At 42.4% G+C, this 14,389-nt stretch overlaps 1 pseudogene across 1 annotated transcript; it reads right to left on the reverse strand.

Annotated features, from left to right (window-relative positions):
- Positions 1-1,111: 1,111 nt before the first annotated feature.
- Positions 1,112-11,602, reverse strand: LOC309639047 (store-operated calcium entry-associated regulatory factor pseudogene; annotated as a pseudogene). The gene has a single exon. The product of its transcript is annotated as a store-operated calcium entry-associated regulatory factor pseudogene (transcript).
- Between the last annotated feature and the right edge of the window lie 2,787 nt (positions 11,603-14,389).

Consider the following 14,389-nt stretch of genomic DNA (forward strand, 5'->3'; position numbering starts at 1 on the left):
ACCCATTTGGGAGTCCTCCTTCAATGGTAGGTATGTGGGGGCATTCAACGTGATGTGGAAGGATTTGCATAAAACCTTTGAGGAAAATATTTTCCCACTGTCCCAGGTGTTTACAAATGAGACATTGACCCATGGGCCAGCATTTTGATGATGGACCCCTAGCAGATTACAATGGAGGAGGCCTGGGTATTATTTTAGGTTTCTGGCCTTGGGGTGATTGCAGCTTGATGGACTTTTGTTTACAATCCTTTCAAAGTGCTCAGCTATAGTCACAAGTCCAGTCAGGCCAAGGGCCTCCCATCCTTCTTTCTGCCTTTTATCAAACCACTAACCTCAAGAGATAATCCATTTACAAATAAGGCAGCTAGAGCAGGTTGGTTGACATCATTTATTGTATGGAACCCAGAACGCCATAGGAAGAAATCTTCCAGATGGGCTTTAAAGTCCGCTACAGATTTATCTTCCTTTTGTTTGCATGTTTGACCAATCAGTGCAGGCAGGGAAGACTCTAGAAATAGCTTTTAAAAGATCAGTTGCTATTTTGCAAGCTTTTCCTGGTCCATAAGGAGACCATGTTGAAGACTGAGGATCTCAAATGTCATCCTTGGGTCGTGCCGTTCTGCTTCCCGCATCCATTTTTGGGCTTCATCAGGTCCTACCAGCATGTGCACAAGCTGATAAAGACCTGGCAGCCTGGGGTCATAGGCCTCAATAAGGGCTCTAAATTTTTCAGAAAACTTTTGGGGAATCCTCCCTTGGTTTAGAAAATTCTTTAATCCTTAGTTCGGTCCTTGACCAAGAAGAGAAGAGGATCACCTGCAGCCACAGGTGGTCTTATTTTATTTTATTTTTCTGTCATTTTAATGTAAGATTGAACAGACTGCTACAACAACACTTGAGATTCCACAGAGAACTGCATGATTTTGCTATTAGAAGACATTTGTTGAAGTATTTGAACTTTACCTCTTTAAAAAAATGAATATGGTCCATCAACAACAGATGAATGAATAAAGAAGATGTGGTGTGTGTGTATGTATGTATGTGTGTGTGTGTGTGTGTGTGTGTATGTATGTATATATATATATATATATATATATATATATATATTTGCAACAATGTGGATGGACCTAGAGAGTATTATACTTAGTGAAATAAGTCAGACAGAGAAAGACAAATACTGTATGTTACCACGTATATGTGGAATCTAAAAAATAAAACAAATGAATGAATATAACAAAAAACTCACAGGTATAGAGAACAAGCTAGTGGTTACCAGTGGGGAGAGGGAAGGGGGGAGGGACAAAACAGGGTTAGGAGATTAAGAGGCACAAAATCCTATCTATAAAATAAATAAGCTAGGGAATTCCCTGGCAGTCCAGTGGTTAGGACTCTGTGCTCTCACTGCCGAGGGCCTGGGTTCAGTCCCTGATCAGGGAGTTAAGATCCCACAAGCCATGCTGCGTGGCCATAAATTAATTAATTAATTAATTAAGCTAAAAGGATATATTGTACAGCACTGGGAATATAGCCAATAATTTATAATAACTTGAAATGGAGTATAATATATAAAAATATTGAATCACTATGTTGTCTATCTGGAACTAATATAATATTGTAAATCAATATTGTAAAAATTGAAATATTTCAATTTTTAAAATGAAATGGAAGTTTCAGGTGTTTTTTTCAGCACACAAACATTCACAACAACCTTCTAGATGCTTGTTTTCTACTTTTCCAAAAAAGGTAATTCTCATTTACTAGAATCTCACCCACCACTGAAGAATTCAAAGCTCCTGAGCTCAAAAGTGATCAGAACACACAGATAAGTATAATTAGTAGTCCAAAGCTTGGTTTAAATATTTGAAGAACAGGCAACACCCAGTAATAAATACCAAGTATATTATCATTGTTTCTATGAGGTAATGACTCATAAACTAAAACCACCTAAGTCTGAAATTTTCTGTACTCAGTGTCTATTAGTATAAAGACTTCATTCTTAATGCTTCTTATGGCATCACAGGTTTTATAAATTAAACAATACATTTTTAGCATTCCACAGTAATCATCACTTTCAAAAACTGTAATATACATCTGCATGTTACACAAACATATAATTCTCTACATAAGCATTTTGTCATATATCACTTCTTAGCCTCAAATAATACAAAAATCTATACAGAACAAAACACCACAGAACTTTTGTATATTCCCTTTCCCCAGTTGTTAGCAGGTAGCACTGCTTTAAAAAGAATGTGATGAAAAATCAGAAATTTTGCAACCAGTGTTTGACTTCAACTTTTTACTTTATCATCTTCTAGTACCACCATATCCTGCTGCTGTTCTGGGTCTGGTCTCTGAGCTTGAACATGCCAAAGAGCTACCTGTGCCTCCAAGAAGTGGTAAGCAGGGCTCTTCCACGTGCTGGAGTATGAGGGAGGGTGAGATGGGTGGTACCATGAGTCTGAGAAGGGTGTTGCTGCTCTATTGCTGCCAAATATTCTAATATTCCTCCAGTTCCCAAGCCAGTCCAGAACCCTGGTCCTGAACGTTCATTTCCTTGCTGTCCACGCAAGCACTGCCAAAACCAGAGGTTGCACCATGTTGACCTGTGAACTCAGCCTTAAAGCCCACAGGAGGGGCTCCTGCTGAGTTGGTGAATCTCTGATAATGATGGGAATGTGGAGTATACTCAGAATATGGTAGAGGAGAATCTTGGCCATCACTAAGGAACAATATATAAACTCCAAAGTCAATAGCAAGTAGCACCACGATGGAAATCACTCCACTGATGCCACATGAATCTGGGGAGTACAACTTATTATAATAATCAGAGAAAGAGTTAAAGCCATGGTTTTCCCTAGACTCTCTCAATTTCTTCAGGCCAAGTTCCATGTGATCTAAGTTATACTCCAAGCTATAGGAGCCTCTTAGTATATACCTTCAGAGGATTCATAGCTTTTACAGCCTGGCAGTTTTTCCAAATTTGTACTTGATATCTAAATCAGTCTTACATTCCCACTGTACATCATAACCATCCCGCCCTTTGTTCTGACACTGTATGAATTTGGGGGTATAAGCATCCCATCCAGCTATGCCTCCAATACATTTCACTGTGGGATTGGAGCCAACCCACGAGAAGTGGTATAGCGGTCCTAGTGGAGGGTAAGAGCTTTTACATCCCACAACAATATTCTGTCTAAGTCGTTCCAGCCCTGGGCAGGGCCCACGGTCAGCAGAAGTGAAAGGAAGCTGAGGAGAGGGCAGCGTCTGGCCACTTCCAGCCCGCCAGCCTTGGCCAGGGTGCTTGGTGAAGACGGCAAATAAAGAGGGATGGAGGGGAGTGGCATGAGTTATGTCATAATCTCTTATTTTATGTGCATCTTATATCTTTAATTTTTCATTAGCTTTTGGCAATGACTCTTTTAATGAAACTATTTTGTGGTTTTGAAGCCCTCTGGAGGCTTCTGCATGACAACTAAATTAGGTAACCTATTCTGCTTGTTTGATTTGGGAGCCCTTGTTTTAAAGTGCATTTCTTAATTGATCTTGTCTTGGAACATTCCTCATAAAGGCCATTATAATTGTAGGTTGTCTTGGTAAGATTCTGCCATTTTTGTGGATATCCACAGCTCCTGGGACCACAGTTCTTAGACATAAACAAGCGGGTGTGCCAGAAGGTGTGCTCGGTTCTTGGGAATTTCAGGATCCCATTTCTTCAGCTAAGCCTTGGGTCTCTTGGAGCCAAATTAATACCTAAGAAGTATGTGCTACTGGGTTGGGGATTGTGTGGTGTTTTACAGTGTATCTCGCTGCACGGAAATTTTCTTGAGGATGTTGAGTGACCTAGTGTTAATCTAACCTATTCTGTGATCAACGTATTTTAACACAGGAGTCTTGGAGTTAGGTGGTGAGTGCTCTAACAGCTTTGAAGTACTCAATCCATGTCCACCAGTGTTGCAGCTTTTGGCTTCTGAGGTTCCCATTAGAAATAGCCTTTCCCTCCTGTGCGTGTTAACACACCAGCAGTAACCAAAGAGCTGTTACTGTGGACTGGCCAACAGAAGGCCTTGTGTGCACCACCAGCAATTCCGGTATAGAACTTGGGAAAGGACTGAACCAGCACATCCCCAACAAATGGGGACTGTGGACTGGGATTCCAGTCAAATGGGGCACTGCGGACTAAACCACCAGCATGTCCCAAAGTGGAACCAGGGACTGGGCCAAGAGCTTGGGACTTGGATTCTAGTAGAACTGTCTGCTAACTCAAGCTGACCTGCCCTGGGCTAGAAAGCCAATTACATCAGTGGCTCAATGCAAAGGGAACATAGCTGTGAACCAAGGAGAACCCTTGGAAATGGCAAGAAAGGCAGAGAACTAAAAGCATTTGTGGGTACCACTGCCTGTGTTTCTTGTTGCCCCCAAAGTTGTTGGGAGTTTCCTCCAGATCCCATTGCTGCTACAAAATTAAAAAACAAAATTCGCCTGAGTAAACTTTAAAGATCTTATTGCCTTTATTCAGTGATTCATGAACCAGGTAGTATCCCATCCAGCAGACAGAAAGGGGCTCTGAGGAGCTGCACAAAATGAAAGGCTTTTATGAAGGGAGCAGGACAAGGAAGTATACTAGCACAAAACAATTGGATATGCAAGGTCACCTTCCTTTAGCGGGGGCACAGGCTTCTATCAGGCAGGTTCAGTAGTGCTGACTGGGTCATTCCTGACTGGTTTAAGATTCTATTCCTGGGAGAGTCTGAAATTATAATTAAATTAGGTAGTAAGTCTCAGTTTGGTGACATGGAACTTAGTATAAGTGACTCCATTTTGGGCCTGTTATCTCTTTTTTAACACAAATTACCATAAACTCAGTGGCTAAAAACAACACAAATGGATTATCTGACAGTTTTGGAGGTTAGGAGTCTGACACCATTCTCCCTGGACTAAAATCAGTGTGTTGGCAGGGCTGCATGTTTTCCTGGAGGATGTAGTGGGAGTTCATCCCCTTACATTTTCCAGCTTCTAGAGGCTGCCCACATTCATTGCTTCAAGGCCCCTTTCCTCTATCTTCAAGGTCAGCAATGTTGCATCTCTCTGACCTAATTCTTACGTTCTTTTAAGAACTCATGTGATTAGGTTGGACCCACCCACATAATCTAGAAGAATCTCTTCATCTCAAAATCCTTAATTAAGTCACATCTACAAAAGCCCTTTTGCCACATAACATAACTTACTCTCAGGTACAGGGTTTAGGATGTGGACATTGTGTGGGACCATTGCTCTTCCTACCACAGTGCTTCATTGTTACTTTAGAAGAACTGCCCAGACTTCTCCTTCAGGGTCTCCACCTCCACTAACAAGTGATAGGATATAGTTTAATGCACCCATCTGACAGATGAGAAAACTGAAGCCCTGGGAGAAAGGGGCATTTATTAAGTGCCTACTGCATGCCAGGCCCTGTGCTAAGAGCCTCACATGGCTTGTCTCCCTTAATTCTCCAAACAACCAGAGAGGGATGTACAATACTATTGTATATACAATACGGCTGAAGGACTCTGCAGTTGCAAGGGACAGAAAACCCAGCATAAACTGGCTTTAGCAAAAAACAGTGATTAAAAACCCTGAGGTTGATCTTCAGGCCCAGCTGGATCCAGGCGTTCAATGGATGTTATCAAGAACCTTTGTCTCAGGACTTCCCTGATGGCGCGGTGGTTAAGAATCCACCTGCCAATGCAAGGGACATGGGTTCAAGCCCTGGTCTGGGAAGATCTCATATGCCGCAGAGCAGCTGAGCCTGTGCACCACAACTACTGAGCCTGTGCTCTAGAGCCCGCAAGCCACAACTACTGAGCCCATGTACCACAACTACGGAAGCCCGCGTGCCTAAAGCCCGTGCTCCGCAACAAGGGAAGCACCAAAATGAGAAGCCCGTGCACCACAACGAAGAGTAGCCCCCGCTCTCCACACCTAGAGAAAGCCCGTGTGCAGCAATGAAGACCCAACACAGCCAAAAATAAATAAATAAATAAATTAATTAATTAATTTTTAAAAATGCTTTTAAAAAAAAGAAGAACCTTTGTCTCTTCATCTCCTGGCTTTGTGTTGGCTTCTTTCTCAATCATGTTCTCCTTTTGTGGAGGCAAAATGACCATGAGCAGCTCCGAGCAGAAACCCTGATCTCTCTGAAATCCCTGGGGAAAGAGACCTTCCGTTTTTCAACTTCCAACAGAAGCCCTGGCGTCTCATTGAGCCCCCAGGGGTCTAGCATCCATATCTGAACTATCAAGGAGGGTGTGAGGGTGGAATGTGCTCATAGGCTAGGGCTGAAATACATGCCCAACTTGAAGCCTGGAGGTTAAGGCCAATCTTGCCCAACACAGGGCCTGGGTGTGCAGGGGCTTTTCCCCAGGGAGAGCAGGTGCTATTGTAGAGGTGATGATGCACATGTGTAAAGGAGTTAAAAACCCAGTGTTGGGGGAAAATGCTCACTGTCATTATCATACCCATTTTATAGGAGTAGAAACTGAGGCACAAAGTGGTTCAATAAAATGCCCTACATCACATAGCTGGTAAGTGGCCATGTCAGAACTTGAACCCAGATCCCCTCCCTCTGCATGTGATAGTCCCAGAACTCAGGGCAGGGCCCCTCCATGCTTGGGCCTCTCTCCCACTTTCTCTGAACCCCCAGACTGTGTCAAAAGACACATTTTAGTTGTTAGCTACCCCAAGGTCAGGCTGGGATATTGCTGTCTGTGCCCTGACATTTTAGACCTAGAAGTCCCTCCTCGCCTGCAGAGGCACCTCTAATACAGGGAGGAAACAGGTGCTCAGGCACCCGACCACTGGCCCCTTTCAAGTCCTCATCTGTGATGGCAAATTCCACTAGGGCTCCATACCATCTTACCAGGATTCCAAACAAAAGACACAGCTTACTGGCAAAGGCACCACCTTGGCCAAACGATCTTTACCAGGAAAGGGCGGCTGGATGAGGGAACAAAGAGGATGCTCGTAAAAGAGATAGTCTTCTGGGAGATGCAAGAAACAGCTGAGAGGAAATAATTGAGGCTTTGTGGGGCAGTTCCTGGAACTGGGGCCAGAAACCGACAGGATGAGGGCCTCTTCCCAGAGGGTAAAGAAGTTCATTAGGCTAAACAAGCCAGACCCCCTAGTGCAGGTGATTAACCTAGGAAAGCTGCTCCCCCAGGGGTGACAGGACCGAACACATAACCTCATTCCAGAGGAGACAAGGGGCAAAGAGTCAATATTTATCAAGGGCTTACTATGTGCTGAGCACCTCACGTGATGAGGCTCTTAATCTTCCTAATCACCGTTCTGAGCAAGCACATTAATTTATACATTTTTACAGAGAGAGAATCCGAGGCTCAGAGAGGTAAAGCAACTTGATCAAGAGCACACAGCCATCAAATGGCAGAGCTGGATTGAAACCCACGTGTGTCTGACTCTAAAGTCAGTGTTCTTTCCTCCCATGACGTACATTATTAGAGGAAATGTGGACATCCCAGGAACATTTCCAACTCACTGTTTCTGGAAAGCCCCATCAAAAGCAGAGTCTTGGGTTGGATGGACCAGGTGATGGTACCTAGTGGTCAATTCTCAAGTTCTTAGAAGCACAAAATAGAGAAATGTTAAGGGGAGGAGTTGATACAGATGACCAGAGGCTCAGGTAGGTGTGCATGAAGATCTTCCAGGTACGTGGAAGGAAGGCAGAATTATGTGGCAAGGCAGTAAGACCAGATGGTAGGCAGCCACTGCCCCAGGTCCCTAAAGGGTCCCCCGCACTGCTCCAGCTACCTTCCTTGGGAACCCCAAACTTTCCTGTGATCCAGGAATAAAAGGGGGTCTTCAGGACACAGCTGCTCTGCCAACTTCTGGCTGTTGTGTTTCTTTTTTTTTTAATATTGTACTGAAGTGTAGTTGATTTACAATGTTGTGTTAATTTCTGCTGTACAGCAAAGTAATTCGTATATATATATATATATATATATATATATATATGTACACACACACACACACACACACACGCACACACACACACATTCTTTTTCATATTCTTTTCCATTATGGTTTATCAGAGGATACTGAATATAGTTCCCTGTGCTATACAGTATGACCTTGTTGTTTATCCATTCTATATACAATAGTTCGCATCTGCTTAGTGTTTCTTTATATTGCTCATGCTTAGATACATAGATATTGGGTTCTCACTCTGCCCTGATCCCTAAAAAATGTTGAATCTGCAGTAGGCAGAGCATACACATTTATGCTACCAGGTACACTTTCTCACGCAGCTAAGAAATAGTCACTGTTTCTTCACTGCCTGTTGTGTGAACTCACAAAAGCCCTGGGCGACGGGTATTTTACCCCTAGAGTAGTTGCTGTTGGGGTCCCAGCACCAGTAGGTCTCCGTCGCCAGGCCAGCATGCCCACTCTCCAGCACGTTGGCTGCCAAGAGCTCACAGCCACCCCCCTTCTCCAGAGAATTGCCGTCTGTTGACAGGAACCTCACCAGGTGGTTGTGTCCTTTCAAGAGCACCCCACAGTCAATGCTGACATGGGGATGCATCTGGAGTGGGTAACAACTTTGTGACATGATCAGTCCCACAGCCCACAGTGGATCAGGCTAAGGCTGGACCTTATCTGTGGCCACTTCCCCGCTTGGCTCCCCGCTTCCCTATCCTGCTTCCCTCACCCCTTAGAGGTTTTTCTTAAGTGCTCTTCCTCAATAAATCACCCAATTTCCTAAGATATCCCCACCCTATTTTACAGAACAGGAAACTGAGGCTTAAATAGGATGCCCCCCCCAGCTTAGTCTGTCCCCAAAGTTCAAGCCCTTTCTGTTCCTTCGTCCTGCCTGGACAGAATGGACAGCAGACAGATCAGGAGGGGAAACCACAAGTCCTGGCAGGGATGGGCAGCTTCTCCTCCCCCAGCTGCAGCCCAGGCTTCCTCGGGCAGAGCGCGGGTCCTGTTTCCCTCCCCCGCACTGAGTCATCACCCATGCAGGGCGGTGAGAAATCATGGAGCAGGACTGGGCGGGCAGCAGGCACTTGAAATGAGATTTCTCAGAAGCCTCCGTCCAGCTCTGCTCAGGAAAGCAGGGGCTGTGCAGGATGCTCCTCCCCACGCTTGGTTGCTTCAGGATCGGAGGCAGGGAGACCCAGAGGCTGCTCTGCCTCCACCTGAGCCTCTCCTCAGAGACAAACTATCCAAGGTGTTTCAGGGAGGATGGGGCAAATGGCAAAGCCCAGATACCAGGAGCTCGGTTGACTCAGCCACCAAAGCTGCACAGCAGGGTGACAGGAGACAATGTCCCCAGAACATGCAGCAAAGGCTGAGCCACACACCCCTGCATGTCCCCAGGGCCCAGAACATCAGAGGCAAACTCTTGAGCCCTGAATCCCTGCTTCATCCGATTTGGCTCCAGACACCCTCCCTCCAGTCACAACTTCTGGCTCTCAACTTTTTCATTCTTTTAATTGAAGTCAAATTTACATACACTGAAATGTACCAGTCCTGGGTGTGCCAGTAAGTGAATTTGGATAAATGTGTGCCTGTGTAATGAACACACTTCTCAGCATATAGAACATTTCCATCACTCCAGAAGGTTTTTCGTGTTCCTTTCTGATTAACCCCTGTAGGCAATCACTGTTCTGATTTCTATCACCATGAATTCGACGTACCTGTTCTTGAACATCTTATAAATGGAACCACACAGTATGTACTTTTGGGGGTCTGGCATCTTTCACTCAACATCTTTTCTGTGAAATTCGTCCGTGCTGGGCAGGCAGCAGTCGTGACTCCTGTCTTTTACTGAGTGGTATTCCATTGTGTGAATACACTGCAATTATTCCTCCATTGTCCTGTTGAGGGACGTTTGGGTTGTTTCTACTTTTTGGCTATTAAGAATAAGACTGCTATGAACATTCTTGAATAACTCTGTGGACATATGTTTTCATTTCCCATGGATTAATAACTAGGAGAAGAATTGGTGGGTCATGGAAGTGGTATTGCTAACTTTACAGGAAACTAACAAACTGTTCTCTAAAGTGGACATATCATTCTACACTCCCACCAGCAATGTTTGACATTTTGAGCTGCTTTATAGCCTCACAAACATTTGGCTTTTCAGTGCTTTTAATTTTAGAAATGGCGTTTCCCTGTTGACGTATGAAGTCAAGCACTTCTGCACATGCTCATTGGCCATTGGTATATATTATTCTGTGAAGCGTCTATTCAAGTCTTGCCTATTTATTTATTTATTTATTTATAAAATAAATTTATTTATTTATTTTTGGCTGTGTTGGGTCGTTGGGTCTTCGTTGCTGCACGCGGGCTTTCTCTAGTTGCAGTGAGCAGGGGCTACTCATCGTTGCGGTGCGCAGGCTTCTCATTGTGGTGGCTTCTCTTGTTGCGGAGCATGGGCTCTAGGTACACGGGCTTCAGTAGTTGTGGCACGTGGGCTCAGTAATTGTGGCTCACGGGCTCTAGAGCACAGGCTCAGTAGTTGTGGCTCATGGGCTTACTTGCTCCTCAGCATGTGGGATCTTCCTGGACCAGGACTTGAACCTGTGTCCCCTGCGTTGGCAGGCGGATTCTTATCCGCTGCACCACCAGGGAAGTCCCTTGCCTACTTTTAAAAAATGTGTTTATTTTTATTTTTGTTAACTATTTTTCCATTTATAAATAGGAGAGAAATATTCTGCAAATCACCCTTTCTTAGAGAGGAATGATTAGAAATTAACTCATTTGTGCTGTTGAGACACATGTAGGTAGTTCCAAAGGGTTCCTCTTATTCTGTAGCTAAGGTCTCTTGCTAGGGGATTTCCAGCTATTGGGAGATGGAACCTCTCAGGAGATTCTCTGGCAGTGAGGATGGAGGTCATGATGCATCCTTGGTTGGTACTATTACATCTTAAATCTCTGTAGAGAATACTGGATTCCACATTGTCCATGCACTTCTTTCTAGCTCATTGATTGAATATATTAGGTTAATCAAGTTTATAAAAATTGAATCAATCATATTCTGTTGAGATAACTTAATTAAGCTCTTGGCTTCCTATCAAGCATCCATTTTCCCCTTCCTTCCTAATTCTTACTATGTTCGGTATCCACTCCTTCCCCACCCAGCCAACTGCTGCACCCCAAGATCCAGACTGGACCTCAGTGGTCTGAAAGTAATCCTCTTCCTGTTTGCAGTGATTGCCTTAGGATGAGCACACGAGCCAATTCTGACTGTGAGCCGTGAGGGCCTGTCTGCTCGGGGCTTTGGGGGAAGTTTCCTCTTTCTTAAGAGAAAACTTTTAAGAAGATGAGCTCTCTTTTTCGCCGTGGATGGTGCTTTGTGAGGTGCTGCCCGGAGTAACTTGAGATATCTTCCTACCAGCCTGAAGGAAATCTGACACTGATGACTACGAGCAGAGAGATTTAAGAAGTCAGGACTCATGAAACCAACATGCAGTTACTGGATCAGTGAATCCGGAAGGCTCCTTCTGCCTCTGGACTCCAAGTTTCACGAGCCAGTGAACTTTCTGATTAGATTAGTGGAGGTTGTATTTCTGTTATCCGCAGCTAAAAGGGTCCTAATACAAGTGCTAGTTTCAGTATATTCACAAGGTTGTGCAACTATCCCCAATATTTAATTCCAGAACATTTTCATCCTCCAAAAGGAAACCTGTACCCATTAGCAGTCATTCCAAATTCCCCTCTCCCCACAGCTCCTGGCAACTGTTAATCTACTTTTGGAATCTGAATTTGCGTATTCTGACATATATATGTATGTGTATGTGTGTATATATATATATATATATATAAAATCATACAATAAGTGACATTTTCTATCTGGCCTCTTTTACTTGGCATAATATTTTCAAGGTTCATCCATGTTGAGCATGTGTAAGTACTTCATTCCTTTTTATGACTGAATAATATTCTTTTTTATGGATATACCACATTTTGTTTATCAGTTCATCAGTTGCTGAACATTTGGGTTGTTTCTACTCTTTGGCTTTTTTGAATAATGCTGTTATGAACATTTGTGTAAAGGTTTTCTTGTGAACATATGTTTTCAGTTGTCTTGGGCATATACCTAGGAGTGAAATCTTTGGGTTTTGTGGTAATTCTGTGTTTAACTTTTGGAGGAATTGCCACTCTGTTTTCTACAGCAGCTGCACCATTTCCATTCCAACTAGAAACGTGTAAGAGGTCCAGGTTCCCCACATCCTTGCCAACACTTGCTGTTGCTGGTTTTTCCTCTTTTATTATAGTCGTCATAAGTGATGTGGAATGGTATCTCATTGTGGTTTTGATTTGCATTTCCCAAATGTTGAGCATTGTTTCATGTGCTTATTGATCGTTTTTATATTTTCTTTGGAGAAATGTCTATTCAATCCTTTGTCCATTTTTAAATTGGATTATTTGTCTTTTATTGTTGAGTTCTAAGAGTTTTTATGTATTTTGAACATTAGACCCTTTATTAGATATACGATTTGCAAATGTTTTGTCCCTTTCTGTGCATTGTCTTTTCACTTCCTTGATGGTGTCCTTTGAAGCACAAAAGGGTTTAATTTTGATAAAGTCCAATTTTTTTTTTCTTTTTTTGCTTGTGCTTTTTGTATCATATCTAAGAAACTGTTGTCTAATCCAAGGTCACTAAAATTAACACCTATGTTCCCTCTAAGAGTTTTCCAGTTTTAGCTCTTACACGTGGGTCTATGATTCATTTTGCATGTGGATATCCAGTTCTCCTAGTTCCTTTTGTTGAAAAGACTGTTCTTTTCCTGTTGAATTGTCTTGGCACCCTGTCAGAAATCAATTGATCATAAAGACAGAGGTTTATTTTTGGACTGTCAATTCTATTCCAAATGTATGTCTACCCTTATGCCAGCATCACAGTCTTGATTGCTTGATAGGTTTGAATTAAGTTTTGAAGTTAGGAAGTTTGATTCTTCCCAACTTTGTTATTCTTTTTCAAGATTGTTTTGACTATTCTGGGTCTCTTGCATTTCCATATGAATTTTACGACCAGCTTGTTATTTTCTGCAAAAAAAAAAAAAAAAACGCAACTATAATTTTGATAGGGAATGCAATGAATCTATAGATAAATTTGGGCAGTATTGCCATCATAAGAGTATTAAATCTTCCAGTCCATGAACACAAATGTCTTTCCATTTATTTACATCTTTGGTCACTTTCAAAGGTGCTTTGTAGTTTTCAGTGTAAAAGAAGTCTTTCACCTCTTTTGTTAAATTTATTTCTAAGTATTTTAATCTTTTGGTTGTAAATGGAATTGTTTTCTTAATTTCACTTCTGGACCATTCATTGCTAGTCCATAGAAATACAGCTGATTTTCAGATACAGATCTTGTGTCCTGCAACCTTCCTGAATTTAATTATTAGCTCTAATAATTCCTTCCTTCTTTCCTTCCCTCCTCTTTCCTTCTGCTTGCTTTTGGTTCAGTTGGCTCTTCTTTTTCTAGTTTCTTAAGGTGTAAAGTTAGGTTATTGATTTGAGATCTTTCTCCTTTTTTGTAGGCATTTACAGCTATGATGATTTCTAATATTATTCCACTGTGGTGAGAGGACATGTTTTATATGATTTTCAGTCTTTTAAAAGTGTATAAAGACTTGTTTTAAGGCCTACTATGGTCCAACTTTGTGCTGTTTTTTGAGATTCAAAGAAAAAAAATATGTTGAAAATAAAAAGATGGGAAAGGCTCTATCATGCAAACCATAATCAAAACAGAGCTTGAGTGGCTATACTAATATGAGAAAAAAATAGACTTTAAGAAAAAACCTGTTAGTAGAGACAAAGAAGGACATTTTATAATAATAAAAGGGTCAATGCATCAAGAAGATGTAACGATTATAAACATATATGTACCTAACAAGAGAGTCCTAAAATACATGAAGCAAAAACTGACGGGATTGAAGGAAGAAACAGAAAACTCAATAATGTCAGAGACTTCAGTACCACACTTCGAATAACTTATATTTACCTAACAACAGATGATGTGGAGCATCTTTTCACATGCTGGTTTAACATCTGTCTTGGAGCTTTGAGCTGGCTCTTGCCTCTCCTTGGGGAACTCTCCCTAGGCATCTTCACAGCTCACTCCATCGCTTCCTCAGGACTTCATTTAGATGGATCTTGTCTGTAAGGCCTCCGCTAGAAGCAGTCTAAATTTCAACACCCTTTCCAAATCATTCCTATTTCCTTCCTTTTTTTTCTTAAATCCCTATCACCGCTCACAAACATACAATGCCCTGGAATTGCATTATTCCTCTTGAGTTTCTGTTATCTCACTAGCCAGCTCTGAAAACAGTCCCAATACAGTGTGTTATTATTACCATCATCGTCATCACCACCCGCTGTTCAG

The sequence above is a fragment of the Balaenoptera physalus genome (genome assembly GCF_965194825.1).
Source record: "Balaenoptera physalus genome assembly, chromosome: 11".
Lineage (NCBI taxonomy): Eukaryota > Metazoa > Chordata > Mammalia > Artiodactyla > Balaenopteridae > Balaenoptera > Balaenoptera physalus.